The sequence below is a fragment of the Doryrhamphus excisus genome, chromosome 12 (genome assembly GCF_030265055.1).
Source record: "Doryrhamphus excisus isolate RoL2022-K1 chromosome 12, RoL_Dexc_1.0, whole genome shotgun sequence".
Taxonomy (NCBI): Eukaryota; Metazoa; Chordata; class Actinopteri; order Syngnathiformes; family Syngnathidae; genus Doryrhamphus; species Doryrhamphus excisus.
In genome coordinates this window covers 1,269,750-1,290,715 of record NC_080477.1, presented here as the reverse complement: position 1 = coordinate 1,290,715, position 20,966 = coordinate 1,269,750, and the positions used below count along the sequence as shown (strand labels likewise).

General features: G+C 38.0%; 1 protein-coding gene across 4 annotated transcripts in view; it reads right to left on the bottom strand.

Annotated features, from left to right (window-relative positions):
* The window catches only part of LOC131139253 (carbohydrate sulfotransferase 8-like), a 296,426-nt gene that overhangs the window by 254,973 nt on the left and 20,487 nt on the right, over positions 1-20,966 (bottom strand). For 3 of the 4 annotated variants that reach the window (XR_009132209.1, XR_009132210.1, XM_058088659.1), the window contains exon 1: positions 5,470-5,809. The exons of the other annotated variant lie outside the window; for it this stretch is intronic. The gene's annotated coding sequence lies outside the window, so the exon portion shown is untranslated. Of the gene's footprint in view, positions 1-5,469; positions 5,810-20,966 lie in introns of those variants that run through there. 4 annotated transcript variants of the gene reach the window in all.

Sequence of the window (20,966 nt, the reverse complement as noted above, 5' to 3'; positions counted from 1 at the left end):
TAATGTTCCAAATTTTGCTTCATTTTCCTAAAATTTTTCCTTTTATTTCGAACCAATAAAAAAACAGTCGTAGTTCACAAATGGCCCCCGCGCATCCCTTTGGACACCTCCCAAATTCCTCCATTAATCACAACAACAAGTTTTGATCCCTGACTTTGGTCCTGCCGACTCTCCCTGCCCTTTTTGTGAGGCAGATATATATTTTCACGTGCGTTTTGTTTATGTTTGCTAAATTAAATTGTACCACACAAATAAAAGAGGTTTTCCATAAGTATGCAGGTATGATAGAGATTAAAAAAGTAATTAGTATCGGCTTCTGTCTTTGCTTTTTTTTAATCATTTTTGGGGTTTTATGATTTTTATTTTCCACAAATGTTTAATCTTTCTTCTTCAATAATCTCCATAAATGTTATTTTGACTTTATTCTCGTACAATGACAGCTTTTTACCATTTTTCTTGTAAGTATGAATTTATTTCCTTTTATAGTATATTTTGACTTTACTCCTGTAATATAATAATACTCCTGTAACTTTTTACCCAACCAAATTTTTCCAAAAATTAGGTGTTTATTCAATTTAAATTCCAACTTTAAAAATAAAAACATATTTTTTCTTGAATGATTAAACTTCATGCTACTAAAACACCATTATTTTTCCTCGTAATATCATTCTCATTTTACATTTTTCTCAGAATATTTTCACAAAATTATAGAATTTTTTAAAATTATTTTTGCTTTTTTTGTTTTGTTGTTAATTTTTTTTCAGTTTTTGAGTTTTATTTTTTTCAGTATCCAGTTGACTCACACGACCTTAAAATAAGAATACAAAATAATATTGTAATAATATTGCCAGAGGGAGCTCCATAAATGTTCTTCTCATAATATTATGACTTTAGACACCAACATTATTTCCTCAAAATTATGAGATTCAATTTTTCTAATAGTTCAACACATAATTAAATTATTTTTCTTCGAGTTTATTTTTGTATAATTGTCATTTTGTTTCTCTTTAATATTTTGATTTTGTCCAAAAAATTATGTTTCCCCATTTCTACTGTTAATTTTATTTTTTATTTAATTATTTTTATTTCATATTTCTTGCATTGTAAATGTTCTTATCATAATTATGACTTCTTCTTATTCTTGTAACATTGTAACTTCTTCTGTAACTGAATTTTCTAAAAACAACAACTTTATTCTTTTTTTTGTTTCTAATAATATTCCCACTTTGGTTTAAAGAGAATATTGAAACATTAGTCTTGTAAAATTGACTTTTTCTGTAAATATTTTGATTTTCCTCAGGTGTCCAATTTTCATTTTGTATTATGACTTTATTCTTATAATATTTGCTTTTGTTGTTCGCCTCCCATGATATTAAGACATATTTTTAAATTCTATGCTGCTAAAATGATATTTTTCCTCATAATTTTGCCAGTTTATTCTAATAAAATTGGAAATTTATTCTCTTAATAGTAAATAATTATTATTTATTAATTATTAAATATTTATTAAATAATTTTCAAAATATAACATCATTGTTTTCCAGTTCTGTTGTTTTTTTTTTATTCTATTTCTGCTAATTTTCTAAAAATACTAACTTTATTCATCGTAAGTTCTCTTAATTCTATGATTTTTTTCAATATTTACACTTTAAGCTGGTAAAATGATGATATTTTTCCACAACATTATTCTGGTAAAATTGACTTTTTCTTCAACTTTTTCCTCCAAATATTTTGACTTTATTATTGTCATTTTTGCTCTTTTTTCGTTTTACTTTTACTAAAGCAAAAATCCCAGCCGGGCTGCAAATGGCCCCTGGGGCCGCATGTTAGACACCCCTGATTGGAAGCACGGTTCCAGCAAACGCCGTTAAAAGAAGCCAGAAAGGAATCAGTCAGTAATGGAGTACTATTCCCGCTTTTTACGACGGAGAAGACGCCAATTAGGAGGATTTCAGGCGAGCACATTAGTGCAAAACTTCTCTGCAAATCCTCCAAAAATCCAAGAGGAGCCAACATAACGGACAGCCAGATCAATACGGCATCGTACACCCAACCTCAGAGAAACTCCACTGTGCTGTGATGCCCTCGTTCACCGATTGAAGACAAAACTTTATCCTCCAAAATGTCTCCACCTTCCGAGGAAAAGGCGGGAAGGTCTCCTGGCATCCAGCAATATTCCCTATAGGATTTACTGGATATTTTATTTTTAGGTTACGTTTCCTTCTTCTCTTTAAAGCCAGGCTGCTTTGATTTGCCTTTGGATTCGCATCAAGCGCATTCATATTAATACAAATGTCTTCAAGATGAATGTTACGTAACGGCCGTGACACAAACGGGCGACTTTTTTTCCTCTTTTTACACCAGCTCAGGCATTGTTTGTGGCATTCACACACACACACACACACACACACACACACACACACACAGCAAGAACAAAAGCGGCACCGAGATCTTTGCAAGTGAGCCTTTTGTCACAGGTCGGCCGAGCAAGGAAGTGGAGGTAATTATAAGCAGCAGGTGGGACAAAAACAACAAGAAAACATTTGGAACATTTTTAAACAAGAAGACAAGAAATAGTCACGAGAGTGAGACTGCAGTTCAAAGATCCTTCACCCAAAATATCAAACACAGCCCACCTAAAACCACACGGAAGGAGTACACAGGCCCCATGTTGTCATCGTTTGCTTATCACGCTGGAAATGCTGCTTATCATGATGGAAATGCTGCTTATCATGCTGGAAATGCTGCTTATCATGCTGGAAATTCTGCTTATCATGTTGGAAATGCTGCTTATCATGATGGAAATGCTGCTTATCATGATGGAAATGCTGCTTATCATGCTGGAAATTCTGCTTATCATGTTGGAAATGCTGCTTATGCTGGAAATGCTGCTTATCACGCTGGAAATGCTGCTTATCATGCTGGAAATTCTACTTATGTTGGAAATGATGCTTATCATGCTGGAAATGTTGCTTATCATGCTGGAAATGCTGCTTATGATGCTGGAAATTCTGCTTATCATGCTGGAAATGCTGCTTATCATGCTGAAAATTCTACTTATGTTGGAAATGCTGCTAATCATGCTGGAAATTCTGCTTATCATGTTGGAAATGCTGCTTATGCTGGAAATGCTGCTTATCACGCTGGAAATGCTGCTTATCATGCTGGAAATTCTACTTATGTTGGAAATGATGCTTATCATGCTGGAAATGTTGCTTATCATGCTGGAAATGCTGCTTATGATGCTGGAAATTCTGCTTATCATGCTGGAAATGCTGCTTATCATGCTGAAAATTCTACTTATGTTGGAAATGCTGCTAATCATGCTGGAAATGCTGCTTAACATGCTGGAAATGCTACTTATCACGCTGGAAATGCTGCTTATCATGCTGAAAATTCGACTTATGTTGGAAATGCTGCTTATCACGCTGGAAATGCTGCTTATCACGCAGGAAATGCTGCTTATCACGGTGGAAATTCTGCTTATCACGCTGGAAATGCTGCTTATCACGCTGGAAATGCTGCTTATCATGCTGAAAATTCTACTTATGTCGGAAATGCTGCTTATCATGCTGGAAATGCTGCTTATCATGCTGGAAATGCTGCTTGTCACGCTGGAAATTCTGCTTATCACGCTGGAAATACTGCTTATCACGCTGGAAATGCTGTTTATCACACTGGAAATGCTGCTTATCACTCTGGAAATGCTGCTTATCATGCTGGAAGTGCTGCTTATCATGCTGGAAGTGCTGCCTATCATGCTGGAAATGCTGCTTATCATGCTGGAAATGCTGCTTATCATGCTGGAAATGCTGTTTATCATGCTGGAAATTCCGCTTATCATGTTGGAAATGCTGCTTATCATGCTGGAAATGCTGCATATCGTGCTGGAAATGATTCTTGCTTTGTGGAGTCCAATGCAAAACAATAGCGTAAGGAAAAAGGATCTAGCGACACAACTGCCAAGTTGCCGGCTCTCTTCGGACATTTCATGATGACATCATGTTGATATTCTCATGAAGTCAAAGTACTTCTAAGAAATATCACAAAGGCCGAACAAACTATGACAATAAAGTTTAAATGTGATCAAATGTAATATTACACAAATAAAAGGTACATTTATCCTCGCTAAGTAAATATTTGTAATGGAACATAAATCCAGCCATCATTTTCTAGGCCGCTTATCCTCAACCCAACCCCCCCAACCCCCACCACCACCACCACCGTATGGATGGATGGATGGATGGATGGATGGATGGATGGATGGATGGATGTTGCAGTTGTCAGTCATATGAGAAAATGTTGCAATTTTACAGAAATTAATATAATATGTACAATGTAATAATTGCAATAAAACACAAGTTACTATGATGAGAAACATGATCAGGTGAGACAATACTATGACAATAAAATTGTAATATAATGAGAAAATATAGTATACAAATAAAGTTGCAGTACTGGAAGTTGATTTTTTTTAATCGTAATATTACATCTATATTCTATTGCAATTTAACATGAAATTATAAGAAATATGATGAGGATATATTTACAATATACTGGGAATAAGTTGCAATGAGTTGGAATACTACTTTATCCTTGAGTTGACTGTAATATTCTCACGTAACTACTTGTAACTTAACATAAAAAGTAGTAATTATGGGAAATATTACCCGAATAAGTTGACATTTTAATGCAAAAATATTGCAATTAAAATGCAACTAAAGTTGCAAGAGCGTTTTAATCAGCATAATATGACATATATATATATACATATACATATTTATTTTTTTGACTGCTGCGCCCCGCCCCGCTTTTAGCCTTGTTTTAGTATGTATGGATATTATATTTTATAATGCATCTTTTACTATGTTTTTACTCAACTCTATTTTTTTTCTCTACTGTAAAGCGTCCTTGAGTACTCTGAAAATCACTATACAAATAAAATATTATTATTATTATTATTATTATTATTATTGTACAGCCATCAGTACTACAAATACGCTAAAGTTACGTATAATATTAGGAAGATGATTATGGGAATAATTATCATTTATAATTGGGTTAGTTGGTGTAATAAGTGTCGCCCTAATTCTCCACCTCCGTCCCGTCCCAAGAGGGAACGGGCAACCTTAAAAATCCCCCCCCAAAAAAAGCCAAATCAGCCCCAAAGCATCCAAGACAATATTCTACACAAAAACTATACAACGCTTATATGAAAATATGAACGTCTACGGGGGTCTCGGGGGGGGGGGGGGGAAACTCCCAGGACATCAACAGGCTGCCCGGGACTTGTTGGGTCAGGTCCACAACACTCAAAGGTAAGTCAGCCCCCGCCAATAAAATCCACTTTCCATGAACGCACGCATGCATGAGACACAACACTGAAAGCAACGGAAGCGATCCCGATTCCGGAATGTGAGCTGTAACTGGACCCATGCGGATTCTCCGATCCCATAGTCGGGTATTTACCTGTGCTCCACTCCTGAGGACCATGCAGTCCACAAGAAGCTGCCAAGTGCGGCTCGGCGTGCCTTGCCTCCTTCCTTCACTAGTTGATCGGCTGCACGAGTTTCCACTTTCAGCACCACGGAGAGCGCCCACGACGCCGGGGGAAGGGACGTGTCCGCGATGCTGCACACTGTCTTCTCCGTACACTTCTCCGTGTGTGTGTGTGTGTGTGTAGTCAAGTTTGATGCCGCCTCGGAGGAGATGCTGTGGCCGGGGCGAGCATGCCTGGTCCACCCTCGCCGTTGCACGGTGAAGAGGAAGCGAGAGTATGAGGGAAGAGAGAGAGAGAGAGAGAGAGAGAGAGAGAGAGAGAAAATGAGTGAGCCAATCGCGATGCTCCTCGCTGGATGTGCAGCGCCAGAGAGTCTCCAAGGACCGGTCTGACGTGAGTCTGTGTGCCACCGGGTGCCGTGGAAAAGACACTCAAAAAAAAAAAAAAACACGTCTCATTTCCACGCCTGTCAATCAGTGTAAGACATCACTTGCCGGCCGTTTGTCTCCAAATGATGCTGATGTTGGAGATCCGCGTCTGAAAGAGCGCAGCGGTCCCAGTGGAGAAGGTCTTGGGTTATTTTTAGGCGCAATAAAGTCCCCTTTTCTGGTGTGGACCGGCGTCCAAATTCACAGTTACCGTATTATTACCGTACAGCAGTTTCCTCTCGCGATGATGAACGACGATGATGATGATGATTGCAACGTTCACAGAAGCCGCAGTCCCGAGGAGGCATTGAAAGCACCACAACTTCTTGGGTGAAAACGTCAAATCTGAGAAGAAAAAAAAGTGCCCAAAATATCCTCACTGAGGCCTAATTGTGTCGCTAATTCAATTGCAGTGATGTGTTATTGATCGGGGGCTTTTTAAAGCACCGTGATGAGAAAAGAGCCAGTGGGAAATATTATAATAATAATAATTATTATTATTATTACTCCAAAAGAGCACTTTAATAAAGACAGCTACACTGGAAATGTTTGGGAGAAGTCGCCAAGATAGAGCATCCATGGGAGAAGCATGAAAAGGAGCCCCGAGGTGGGGGGGAATGGGGGGGGGGGGTGTATTCGATGATGGTGATGTGCATAATTCATAATTCATCACGGGAGTTTTTTTTAATGCCAACTGGAATTTCCGTCATATTTCCTTTCAGGAAAAGTTATTAGCATTATTAGGAAATGATTTTCTTATTTTAATAATACGGTATAATGTATTTTTAACATGACATTGATAACATTTGGAATTATTAGCATATATGCTGTCAGAAGAAGAGATTATTTAAGTGTTTATTATTCAATTTATTTACATACATTATGTTTTATAGTCATACAATAAAATTTAAAAAATAATTTAATAATAATAATAAAATGTAATAATAATAAATAATCATTCGATTATTTAGATAATAATAATAATAAATTATTATTATTATTATTTAGATAGATTGTGCATTAGCCCATTACTAATAATAATTATTAATAATTAATTATTAATTACAAATTTTTGTTAATAACTGTTATTTTTGTTATTATTATTATTGTTATTATTTTTAAGATAGATTATCCATCAGCTCCATTACTTATAATTATTAATAATTTATATTAATATTTTTTTAATTAATAATTATTATTATGAAGATAGATTATCCATCAGTCCATTACTAATAATAATTATTAATAGTTATTTATCATTTTTATCAATAATTATTATTGTTATTATTATTTTTAAGATAGATTATCCATCAGCTCGATTACTAATAATACTTATTAATAATTTATATTAATATTTTTTAATTAATAACAATTATTATTATTATCAAGATAGATTATCCATCAGTCCATTACTAATAATATTTATTAATAGTTATTAATAATTTTATCAATAATGATTATTGGTATTATTTTTAAGATAGATTATCCATCAGCTCCATTACTAATTATAATTATTAATAATGTATTATAATTATATTATAGTATATTATTGTTGTTATTAAAACTACTGCCATGTCATTATTATCATTACTATTACTATGTTTCAAATTTTGTATAGCTTCTTTTTTTTCAAAAATCTATATGAATAAAATAATAAAATACTACAATTAATGTTTCATGGTTTAATATGGCCTATTAATAGTCAAATGTTTTGGACTAAATTAAGCATTTTCCAGCATAAAAATGGCTTTTAAAGAACCTAAACTACAAATATAATGCATTCCAAAGATGTGTTCAAAGACGTGATATGTAGTACTCTACTCTGGCCACTAGGTGCCAGTAATGTTACTGTAATGTTAAGTGACACACACACAAGAACTGGGCTTTTATTGCAGGCCCAACGATACTTAACACAGTTGACAACTCAGTTGCTCAACTCAACTATGTACCCCCAACGCCACTTCCTGTCCGTCCCCCACTCAACTCCACTTGCAGTGGAACACATTTCATGGAACCAACACACACACACACACACACACACACGTCTTCTTTACGTCTTAAATGGATTATTTCTTCTTTATATGTATATTCTTTGGAGTAATATAAAATGTCAAGGTGATTATAGGGGTGTTATTTCATGTCTAGAGGGCTCTAATAATGTTAAAAGCCATATTTAGAAAATCAGAAACATGTTTGCTATGCTCCAACTATGAAAAGATGGAGGGATTATAATGTATCATGTACATTATATGGCTGCACGGCGGTCGGGTGGTTAGCGCGTAGACCTCACAGCTAGGAGACGAGGGTTCAATTCCACCTTCGGTCGTTTCTGTGTGGAGTTTGCATGTTCTCCCCGTGTGTGTGTGGCTTTTCTCCGGGTACTCCGGTTTCCTCCCACATTCCAAAAACATGCTAGGTTAATTAGCCACACCAAATTGTCCATAGGTATGAATGTGAGTGTGAATGGTTGTTTGTCTATATGTGCCCTGTGATTGGCTGGCCACCAGTCAAGGGTGTACCTCTCGCCCAAAAACAGCTGGGATAGGCTCCAGCATCCCCTGCGACCCTTGTGAGGAAAAAGCGGTAGAAAATGAATTAATGAATATCTATTATATGGAATAATACAAATGTAAATGTGATTATAGGGGTGTTATTTCATGTCTAGAGGGCTCTAATAATGTTAAAAGCCATATTAAAAGATGGGGGGATGACTGTATAATAGTATTTATTATAGTGTATTATCTACATTATATATGTCATGTTGGTTGCAAAGCAAAATTAGTAAAAAATAAAAATAAAAATAAAAATAAAAATAAAAATAAAAATAAAAATAAAAATAAAAATAAAAATAAAAATAAAAATAAAAATAAAAATAAAAATAAAAATAAAAATAAAAATAAAAATAAAAATAAAAATAAAAAACAAAAAAAAAAAAAAAAAAAAAATAATAATAATAATAATAAAACAGGAACCGGAAATCTGTCTGTGAATGTGACTGTGACATAACACCACACATCTCCTATCAGGGTGTGGCAGCCATCAGGGAGGCTGAGCATCCTTCCTGACTTGAGACCAGCGCCCTCTGCCGGCTAGAGGCAGCATGACGCATTGCACCGAGTTGGGGCACTCCAGCAAACGCACTAGAAAAAAAAAATCTCAAGAAAACCACAGGAGAGGCTTTTTGCTTTGTTTTGCACTTGGAGCGTCATGAAGGATTTATGGCGGACTTCTTTGCAAAGCTGCTGCATGTAAGTGGGCCACAACGGCCAAAAGAGGTAGCGAAGATGCAAGAATATAGGCTGGGACTCTTAGGTGTGTGTGTGTGTGTGTGTGTGTGTGTGTGTGTGTGTGTATCAGCAGTCATAAGGGGGAATATTGCTAGAAAGAAGCAGCCTTGCCAATTCTTGCATCAGCGTGCTCTTGAATGGAGTTTTATGATGATAAAATCCCATTAGCACACAATGCTCACTTGCACTATTAAATATGAATAAAGAATCGGGCTTTCCGAACATAATAATGCTCAGTCGTCCATTCAACATGTTTATTACGCTGGTTGTAATAATAATAATAATAATAATAATAAAAATATATGTCTGGTGATCAATTAGCAAAGTGATCCGTTAGATCCTGTCGCGTATGTCATTATTGATGGATGGTGGAAGCGTCAGATGAGAAATAAAGTCCGGGAAATGAGGTCGCTAGAGTAACGTCATGCTTGTACAGACACTTGTTGCTAGGCAGACTTGACAGGCTTGGTAGTTTTTCATGATAGGGAAAAAAAAAGTAAATTTTTATGCCAATATCGGGCCGATATGATCAAACATAACTAGTTTTTACATCATTAGAAATCATCGGAAATAAGACCCTATAAGACCCTATGGTCACCATCCATCCATCCACCCATCCATCACCCCATCCATCCATCCATCCATCCAGAAGACCCTTATGACTAAAACCGGAAGAACTGTACCTCGTCCAGATATGGGATACCGGGGCCTCACCCTGGAGCCAGGCCCCGGGGGAGGGGCTCGCAGGCAAGCGCCTGGTGGTAGGGCCTTCACCCGTGGGGGCCCGGCCGGGCCCAACCCGAAGAAGCCACACATGGATCTCCCCCTAGTAGACCCACCACCTACGGGGGCAAGAATAAGCATCCGGTGCATTGTGTGTTGGGTGGCGGTCAAGGGCGGCTACCTGGGCGACCTGGTCTTCGGCGGACACCAGTGACCGTCGCTAACATAGGGGTGCTAATAAGTTGATACTTGAAAAAAAAAAATGTCACCCTGTAGCTCCGCCACTGAAAGATAAATAAGCCCGAAATGTACCACTTCCACACGTCATGAGAGGAGAAGCTTTTATTCACTAATAATTCTTCTCCCACTGCACTTGTGACGTGTAAAATAAGGTCGCTTCAAGGGAAAAAAAGGCTGCGTTGCTTTCAATGAACATGTAAGACTTTGTGACAGCCGGAACTTTGGATGGACTTTGAAAGGTTTGTGGTCCTTGACGGCGTTCCCTGCAGGCTATAAGACAAACCGGTCCCTGCGTGGCACGCTCATCAATCCCATCCTTCCAATGCTCATCACTCATCCTGGCGGCATCTGGTGCACCTCACAATCGATAGCGTTCCCCGTCCAGCGTGGACTGGGAATCTACCGCAGGAAAAAAAAAAAAGCAACAACAAAAAGAATCGGACAGCAGCGTAGACGTTCACCGAGGGGCTCAAAAGAGGATTTATTCTGTATCGTCTTAAATTTGCTTTTCAGCTTCAGGCTTACACGCTGCAAACATCACAAATGTTTGTATTTATGTCATTCTTCAATGACATTTTTACTATTATGATGTTTTTTATTTTGTAAGTTAATTTCATGATTGTCTAATAATAAATTTAAATGTGAAATATGTTCAGATTTCTTTGTAAATTACTTTCATTGTGATATTTATTTTTCAATTTAGTCCATGATTTGTCCATTAATTTTATTTTATTTTATTTTATTTTATTTTATTTTATTTTATTTTATTTTATTTTATTTTATTTTATTTTATTTTATTTTATTTTATTTTATTTTATTTTATTTCATTTTATTTTATTTTATTTCATTTTATTTCATTTTATTTCATTTTATTTCATTTTATTTCATTTTATTTCATTTTATTTATGTATTTAATTAATGACATTTTGACTATGGTAATATATTTCATGTTTTAATGAATTTCATTATTGTCTAATAATTTTAATAATGTATAAAATATAATCAGATTTTTGTATCGATTTATTTATTTCATGCCATTTTTACTATTACGTTGTTTTTTCATTATTTTTATTTCACAAATAAATTATCTATTATTCATTTAAATATGAAATATAATCAGATTTTTATATGTATACAATGAATTAATAAGATATCAATACAATGAATTATAGTATAGTATTTTTTAGTTTTCAATTTATTTCAAACTGTCAATTAAATTTGATATAAAATGTGGTAATTATCAATTAATTAGTTGTATTATTTATTATTTGTATTAATTTTATTATTTCTTCTTTATTTTTTATTTATTAATTTTTTTTTAATGATTAATTTATTGACATTTTTAATATTTTTATATATTTATATAAATATGTCTATTTTTTAAATTTTTATCTCATTTGTTATTGTTTGTTTTCTTTATTCCATGTTTAAATTGTCAATTTATTTTTGGACGATGATTCTCATTTATGGTTTTATTTGCTGGTACTTATGTAATATTCTCTTCAAAAAGTATTTTAATGAACACGATACTGTGAATATATTAAGAGTCCCTGCCTGAGCGGATGCTTCCACGGTGATCTTCCGCCCGCTCCCCACATGTGGGCGGTTTGATCTCCGCTGCTTGAACTTCCCTTGCTAGCCATTCCCTCCCGCCCCTCACCTATACATTAACCCCAGGATATGAACCATACATATAAATTCAGTGGTATTACCGACTCAGCAGCCGAATAACTCCACGCCGCTTTCAATTGCTCCGCTGGCCCGGCAGCTCCCCGACTGATTGTGACAAATGGGCAGCAATTTAATGAAAGACACGGGCCAGAATAAAAGCAAGATTCTGAGGAGGAGGCCAATTTATCTATCAGCGTTTACTGGTAACATCGCAGCCTGAGAGGAGGGAGAAGATGCGAGCATAACACAGTAAACACTGACTAGCTTTTTTTTTTTCTAGCCAGGTGTTGCTAGGCAGAATTCATCGGGCTGCATTCTAACTGCCCCGTTGCCCAGTGAAAAACAGATTGCCGCACATGCTAGTAAGAATATAACGGTAAATATTTTTACATTATTATTATTATTTTTAATTTTTACATTATTCGAAAAAATAAAACGCTAAAAATGACATAACATTTGTTTTTGTCTTTGTTTACATCGCATTACGCAGGCTAGAGACAAAAAAAGGCTACCGCTAGCACAGCGAGCTACTAAGCTAACTTATTAGCATCTCTAATTTACATTTTGTAAACTTAAGAAAGGGTTTCAAAAGGGGTGGGGAAGAAGGTTGTCACATAGGGGTGACAATAAGTTGATACCTGAAATGGCCGGTGGGGTGGCCGGAGCGTGAACAGCCACCCCGTAGTGCTAACAGCCACCCCTGTAGTGCCGACAGCCACCCCGTAGTGCAGACAGCCACCCCCGTAGTGCAGACAGCCACACCGTAGTGCCGACAGCCACACCTTAGTGCCGACAGCCACCCCGTAGTTCTAACAGCCACCCCGTAGTACTGACAGCCACCCCGCAATGCTAACAGCCACCCCGCAGTGCTAACAGCCACCCTGCAGTGCTGACAGCCACCCCGTAGTGCCGACAGCCACCCCGTAGTGCCGACAGCCACCCCGTAATACCGACAGCCACCCCGTAATACCGACAGCCACCCCGTAGTGCCGACAGCCACCCCGTAGTGCTAACGGCTACCCCGCAGTGCCAACGGCCACCCTGTAGTACCGACAGCCACCCTGTAGTACCGACAGCCACCCTTTAGTACCGACAGCCACCCTGTAGTACCGACAGCCACCCCGTAGTGCCGACAGCCAACCCACAGTGGGAACAGCCACCCCGCAGTGCTAACAGCCACCCCGTAGTGCCGACAGCCACCCCGTAGTGCCGACAGCCACCCCGTACTGCTAGCAGCCACCCCGTAGTGCCGACAGCCACCCCGTAGTGCTAGCAGCCACCCCGTAGTGGGAACAGCCACCCCGTAGTGCTAACCGTCACCCCGCAGTGCTAACCGCCACCCCGCAGTGCTAACCGCCACCCCGCAGTGCTAACAGCCACCCCGCAGTGCTAAAAGCCATCCCCTAGTGCTAACAGCCACCCTGTATTGCTAACAGCCACCCCGTGGTGCCGCCAATGAAGGACAAAGAAGCCAACAACATACCACTTCCACACAGAACGAGAGGAGAGCCTTTGAGTCACTCAATCTCAGAAAGCCATATTGTCACACACGCTAGTAATAACATAACATAACATAAACAATAACAATAACATAACAAAACATAACATAACATAAGAATAAAGACAGGAAGCTATGTAGAACCGCAGGCAGTATTTGTACTCTGTGTGCCGTGTGAGAACGTTGTGAGGAAATATTCCCACCCAGACAGCTCAGGGTCGTATTTAAATCCGTTGCCTTTGCAGTAGTTTCTTGCATGAACTTGGGATATTTTGTTGCGTCTCAGAGGAGAATATAATGGCAAACCTTTTGACTTAGATAAGCTGCATGTGTTTATGGCCGCAAGAACACCATTTTTTTTTTTTTTTTTGGAAAAACACATTTTGACCTTTTAAACTCTAAACTTTTATGCTAATGCAGCAAAACTTTCTTTTGGGCTCGTCGTCGTTAGGATAAAGTTTGACATGAGCACGGATAAATAGATAAGTTATCATCCTATATACGTATCTTTTATTCCACTCGGATGTTAGCATCCTTCCCTTTGAATACATTTCATTTCAGCTTTTTTGTCTCCTCCAATTGCATGTGGAAGTGGTACATTTTAGGCTTCTAACATTTACAAATAATTTGAGTGAGTGGTTGAGTGGTTAGCGCGCAGACCTCACAGCAATGAGACCCGGGTTCAATTCCACCCTCGGAGTTTGCATGTTCTCCCCGTGCATGCGTGGGTTTTCTCCGGGTACTCCGGTTTCCTCCCACATTCCAAAAACATGCTAGGTTAATTAGCGACTCCAAATTGTCCATAGATATGAATGTGAGTGTGAATGGTTGTTTGTCTATATGTGCCCTGTGATTGGCTGGCCACCAGTCCAGGGTGTACCCCGAATCTCGCCCGAAGACGGCTGGGATAGGCTCCAGCACCCCCCACGACCCTTGTGAGGATAAGAGGTAGAAAATGAATAAATGAATGATTCGGTTGAGCTGGTTTCATAATTATACCTCTTGAGTGTTAAGTTGGTGTGTGATGAGTTTAGTGTTCTTTGTAAGAACACTAACACATTCCAAAAACATGCTAGGTTAATTGACCCCAAATTGTCCATAGGTATGAATGTGAGTGTGAATGGTTGTTTGTCTATATGTGCCCTGTGATTGGCTGGCCACCAGTCCAGGGTGTACCCCGCCTCTCGCCCGAAGACAGCTGGGATAGGCTCCAGTAACCCCCCACGACCCTTATAAAGATAATCAATAGAAAATGAAATTTCTACAGCTTAGAAATAAACCGCATAAAAATAAAAATAAAAATAAAAATAAAAATAAAAATAAAAATAAAAATAAAAATAAAAATAAAAATAAAAATAAAAATAAAAATAAAAATAAAAATAAAAATAAAAATAAAAATAAAAATAAAAATAAACTACTCCCTGTATTTCAATCAATGAAAAAGTATAGCTAATGTGCTTCGTTTAGCTTCGTAAGATTCATGTCGGTGTCTTGGCCACACCTCCCCATGCAAAGTGATGACTTGGCGCGTCCGGCACTCATATATCTGACTCGACTACGCCGTTTTACCAGGCTGCACTCTGCGCCCGGCGACCAATTTGCTCCACTTCAGGGGGAGACAAGTTGAAAATAAACATTAAATATTGATTTTAGGGGCATGGTGCTTCCAGGCTGGAGCACACTTTGCTCGCTCCATTTTGGCCGGGAGCGGAGTTGTTTGTGGGATCCGTTTAGTTTTAAGATGAGATACTGGATGCAGTACAAAGAAATAAAATCTCCCCAAGTATGCATAATTTACTTTTTTCATGAAGTTGTAAAGCAGTATGTGTGCATTGACCTTGAGAATAAATCAGTTGTTAGTCTGACTTATGAGAGACGAAGACCTGGCCTCGCTAGATGAGCCCGCCCCCCGTAAAGCCTAGGTCACAACCGGTTGTGTGGGCTCCTACGGCTGGTCTACGAAGGCTACGTATTAATGAGGTACGAGGTGTTGATTTTCAAGCCGTAGAGGTTCTTAGTCATGTCAAAGCAACGCTATTATGGCTGCTTAGGCTTTTTTCCTATGTACGGTGTTGTGCACCACACGTGTACCCCACGTATGTACCGGATTTTCTGGACTATAAGTTGCTTCGGAGTATAAGTCGCACAAGGCCAAAAATGCAAAATTAGGTAGAATAAAACATACATAAGTCGCACTGGAGTATAAGTCGCACAAGGCCAACAATGCAAAATTAGGTAGAAAAAAAACATACATAAGTTGCACTGGAGTATAAGTCACACAAGGCCAAAAATGCATAATTAGGTAGAAAAAAAACATACATAAGTTGCACAAGGCCAAAAATGCATAATTAGGTATTAAAAAACATACATAAGTCGCACTGGAGTATAAGTCGCGCAAGGCAAAAAAATGCATAATTAGGTAGAAAAAAACATACATAAGTCGCACTGGAGTATAAGTCGCTCAAGGCAAAAAATGCATAATTAGGTATTAGAAAACATACATAAGTCACACTAGAGTATAAGTCGCACAAGGCCAAAAATGCATAATTAGGTAGAAACAAACATACATAAGTCGCACTGGAGTATAAGTCGCACAAGGCTAAAAATGCATAATTAGGTAGAAAAAAACATACATAAGTTGCACAAGGCCAAAAATGCATAATTAGGTAGAAGAAAAGCATACATAAGTCGCACTGGAGTATAAGTCGCACAAGGCCAAAAATGCATAATTAGGTAGTGGAAAAAAAACATACATAAGTCGCACAGAGCCAAAAATGCAAAATTAGGTAGAATAAAACATACATAAGTCGCACTGGAGTATAAGTCGCACAAGGCCAAAAATGCATAATTAGGTAGAAACAAATATACATAAGTCGCACTGGAGTATAAATCGCGCAAGAAAAAAATGCATAATTAGGTAGAAAAAAACATACATAAGTCGCACTGGAGTATAAGTCACACAAGGCCAAAAATGCATAATTAGGTAGTAGAAAAAAAACATACATAAGTCGCACTGGAGTATAAGTCGCACAGAGCCAAAAATGCAAAATTAGGTAGAATAAAACATACATAAGTCGCACTGGAGTATAAGTCGCACAAGGCCAAAAATGCATAATTAGGTAGTGGAAAAAAAAACATACATAAGTCGCACAGAGACAAAAATGCAAAATTAGGTAGAATAAAACATACATAAGTCGCACTGGAGTATAAGTCGCACAAGGCCAAAAATGCATAATTAGGTAGAAACAAACATACATAAGTCGCACTGGAGTATAAATCACGCAAGAAAAAAATGCATAATTAGGTAGAAAAAAACATACATAAGTCGCACTGGAGTATAAGTCACACAAGGCCAAAAATGCATAATTAGGTAGTAGAAAAAAAACATACATAAGTCGCACTGGAGTATAAGTCGCACAGAGCCAAAAATGCAAAATTAGGTAGAATAAAACATACATAAGTCGCACTGGAGTATAAGTCGCACAAGGCCAAAAATTCATAATTAGGTAGAAAAAATATATACATAATTTGCAGTGGAGTATAAGTCACACAAGGCTAAAAATGCATAATTAGGTAGAAAAAAACATACATAAGTCGCACTGGAGTATAAGTCGCACAAGGCCAAAAATGCATAATTTGGTAGAAAAAAAACATACATAAGTCGCACTGGAGTATAAGTCGCATTTTTTGCGGGTAATTTATTTTACAAACTACTTGTTTGTAAAATACTACGGATTTCCTGGACTATAAGTCACTTCGGAATATAAGTCGCACAAATTCAAAAATGCATAATTAGGTAGAAAAAAACATACATAAGTCGCACTGGAGTATAAGTCGCAGGAACAGCCAACCTATGAAAAAAAGTGTGACTTATAGTCTGGAAAATACGGTAATTAGTGTAGCCAATGAACGTTCCGATATTTCGTATGCCCTCCAGATATTACTACTTCATGGTCACCGCAATTACGTTTTACGATTGTGACTTTGTCTTAAAGGGGACCTAAGTTTGGAATGAATCTGAACGCTCAGTTTTTTTCTCTTTGTGACGTCACAGTGGGCGTGCCTGGAGGTGAGCCGTGGGTGGAATCAATTAAAAAAAGACCGTTTTGGAAATCAAAAGGAATACTTCTGGAATAGGTGCAGATGATGAAAGATCTATAAAGCTTTTTCTGTGGTTTATTGCGTGTAGCTGCTCTATAGGAGTCCACAAGTCAATGGAAAATGAGCATCATAGGTCCCCTTTAAGGGGTCCTATGTTTGTTAACCAAACTCCAGAGACGGAATGATGTATGAAATTGGGTCCGGGTCCGGGTCCAACCCCCCCCCGTTTAAAAGCTTGCTGCGTTTGAATAGAAGTAAACCGGGATAAGACAACCACAGCAACCTTTGCAGAAGGCACCAGGATAAAAATGGCCGTATGTTTCTCTCCAGGCGTGTTTGTCACTGCGGGTTATGCCGAGGCTTGCGACCGACATGACGCCCAAACTCCGTTCCGCTCCCAAAGGAGCGTGATAAAAGCGGCGCCAACCACTCCAGTCATCTCCTCGCGCCGTCTCAGTGTGTTATTTCAGCTCTTTCTAACCTCCTGTGGGGGCCCGCAGCGGCACCGCTGACCTGGTCCGACTGAAACCCCCGCATCCTTTCAAGGTCTCCCCACAGAGCCGCCGCCGCCGCCACCGCCGCCGCCGCCACCGCCACCGCCACAACACACTCGCATCCTCAACTCTCGGCTCTCCAAGGCAACTAGGATGAGTTTGTAGGAGTCTTATGGTCGAGAAAGCGACCATAAGCTGCGACGTCGACGATAGCGATGCAGCCAGACACGCCCATTCGAGAGACTTCAGGGAGAGTCTCAGGGGAACGTGGATGCTCAGTGGATTAAATCAAGATCTGGCTTGCTGTCGCGTGGAGAAGCTTTATGCTGTAAAGTCGTAAACTGCTGTGATAACAGGAGATAACCTGGATCATACCATTTCTATCCGTATGGGATTTTATTCCGGGTGATATCAGAGGATATCGCCCCATCAGTGACACCTTAAATCGGACATATTTTTACCCAAAATGGAGCATTTTCAAGCATGAATAAATCAACTAATATGCAAATAAATAATAATAATAATAATAATAATAATAATAATAATAAAGGCATTCGGAAGACCCGATTAAACACTTGACTTGAAGTACTCGGTGATAATGTGACTCCCGATGCTAAAGTGGGAATCTATTATGTCTTAACTGGTTTATTTTCTGTTATTATGTCTACTGAATCGGGTAACTCAAGTGTAAAGGTGACTATAGGGGTGTTATTTCATGTCTAGAGGGCTTAAGCAATGTTAAAAACCCTATTCATCCATCCAAAGCCGCCCCCTTTGCAGGGAACTGTCAGGGGGGACACAAGAGATTTTCACTTTAGTGCAGACCTGCCAACATGTACACGTTTATAGTACTCGACTTGGAATTTGACTCCTGAATACGCTTTGTTGCATTTCCTGGTTTCAGTTTGAAGTTCAGTCTGTACAGTAAAGATAAATGAATAGATATTTAAATATAAAAAAAATAAAAATAAAAATAAAAATAAAAATAAAAATAAAAATAAAAATAAAAATAAAAATAAAAATAAAAATAAAAATAAAAATAAAAATAAAAATAAAAACTAAAATTAATGGATATCTTTAGTATTTCATAATGGGGGGTATACACATGGGATATAAGGTAAGAAAAGATTTGCGAAATGTGCTGTAAACAAGGAATACTGAAAAAAATAAAAATAAAAATAAAAATAAAAATAAAAATAAAAATAAAAATAAAAATAAAAATAAAAATAAAAATAAAAATAAAAATAAAAATAAAAATAAAAATAAAAATAAAAATAAAAATAAAAATAAAAATAAAAATAAAAAATTTCCTAGGACATATTAGGAGGGTTATTTTGCACTTTTATATTGCTCAAACAATTTTGTGTGTTACAAAGGAATACAGCTGAACCCTGCTGGGCGTACACCCTGGTTAGCATGTTTTTTGGTTAAAGCCCAAAAGTATGCCTCGGTTTGGGTGCTTTGGGTGCCAGACAGCAAATATGAGGTGTAAAGACGCACTTGGAGTGCATGAAAGGGATGAGCAAGGAAGTAATAATTGCTGTGTTCCTCCCCATCGAGCTAATACGCTGATGACAATAAAACGGAATAGCGCTTTTATTGCAGCCCCTTCAAAAAAAAAATAAAAAAAAAGTTCCTCTGTAGGACTAATTAGCGGCGTGCTAGGTTACCTCGTCAATCGCTGCGGTAGTTATGGAGGCTGCCCTACTGGGATGTGCCGTTTCTCACACAGTAAGCGTCTTGTTTTCCCAAGATGTCGCCGCCGATACGGCCGTTATGGGAGCAGCTGGGAAAGCATGAGCTGTTATTCTCTTAATTGCCTGCGTACTGCTGGCGCGGCATCTTGCAGACGCTCGATGGCGATGGCGATCACAACAACAAAAACAACAACAACAACGAGCTTGACGCCATGAAGGCACCAACACTGTGAGTAATATTGTTTAAGATACGGTCTATTATATATTAAAAACTAAATACACAAATCCCTCTTTTTGCACGGTTAATTGGTTCTAGACCCGACCATGATAAGTGAATTTCGTGAATTTATTTAGAAATTGAATATTTTCAAACTTACCGCCTAGAAAACCTGCTTATAATCCTCTATGTATGGTTTTTAACATTATTAGAGCCCTCTGAACATGGAATAACACCCCTATAGTCACCTTTTACACTCATATTAACCAATATAGTAGAAATAATAAGAGAAAATAAGCCGTAAATAAGACTTGTGCTGTTATATGTTGTTGTCATTGCGAGTTGAGTGAATGGCGGACAGGAAGTTGAGTTTTAGCTTTGTTGCGGCGGCAACAGTCGGCCATGTTAGAGGTCTTATCGTGCCTGGAAACCTCTAATGAAAGCCTGTTCCGGCAATCAGGTCTGGTGCTTGTGTGTCTCACCGAACATTACTGACCCCTAGTGACCAGTGTGCAACACTGCATATCATCGCAAACATCAGAAACTTTCACATCATTACGTGATAACGCCGCATTTGTTCACTTCCTGCTTTCCTAATATAATTTGAGGTGTTTTTTTTAACTTTATTTTATTAATTATTTTTTTATTATTTTTTTTATTTTTTAAGTTTTTTTTTTTTTGGGGGGGGGGGTCACATACCAAAGTTCAAGGTGATATGACCGTACTTGTTTTCCTAATATAATTTAAGTTTTTTTTTTTTACTTTATTAGTTATTTTTTATTTTTGTTTATTTGTATTTTTTATTTATTTATTTTATTATCAGAAACTTTCACATCATTACGTGATAACGCCGCATTCAGTATTTGGGCGGATTTCACACTTGCAGGCAGACCCCCCCTCCCCCCGCCCCCCGTTAGGTCACGGATGGCCCCTGTGAAGGCACCTTCAGGGACCAATCGTCAACAAACTAAAAGTTCCTCTCATTGCTCTTGCAGGCTTCGCCGTCAGACACGTGACGCACGATTGGCTACGAAGCGCCCACGCCCCGCCTCTCCGGGGGCGGGTGTCAGATGATCCTGCAAGTGGGTCAGCCGGAGCGGGACGTGTTTT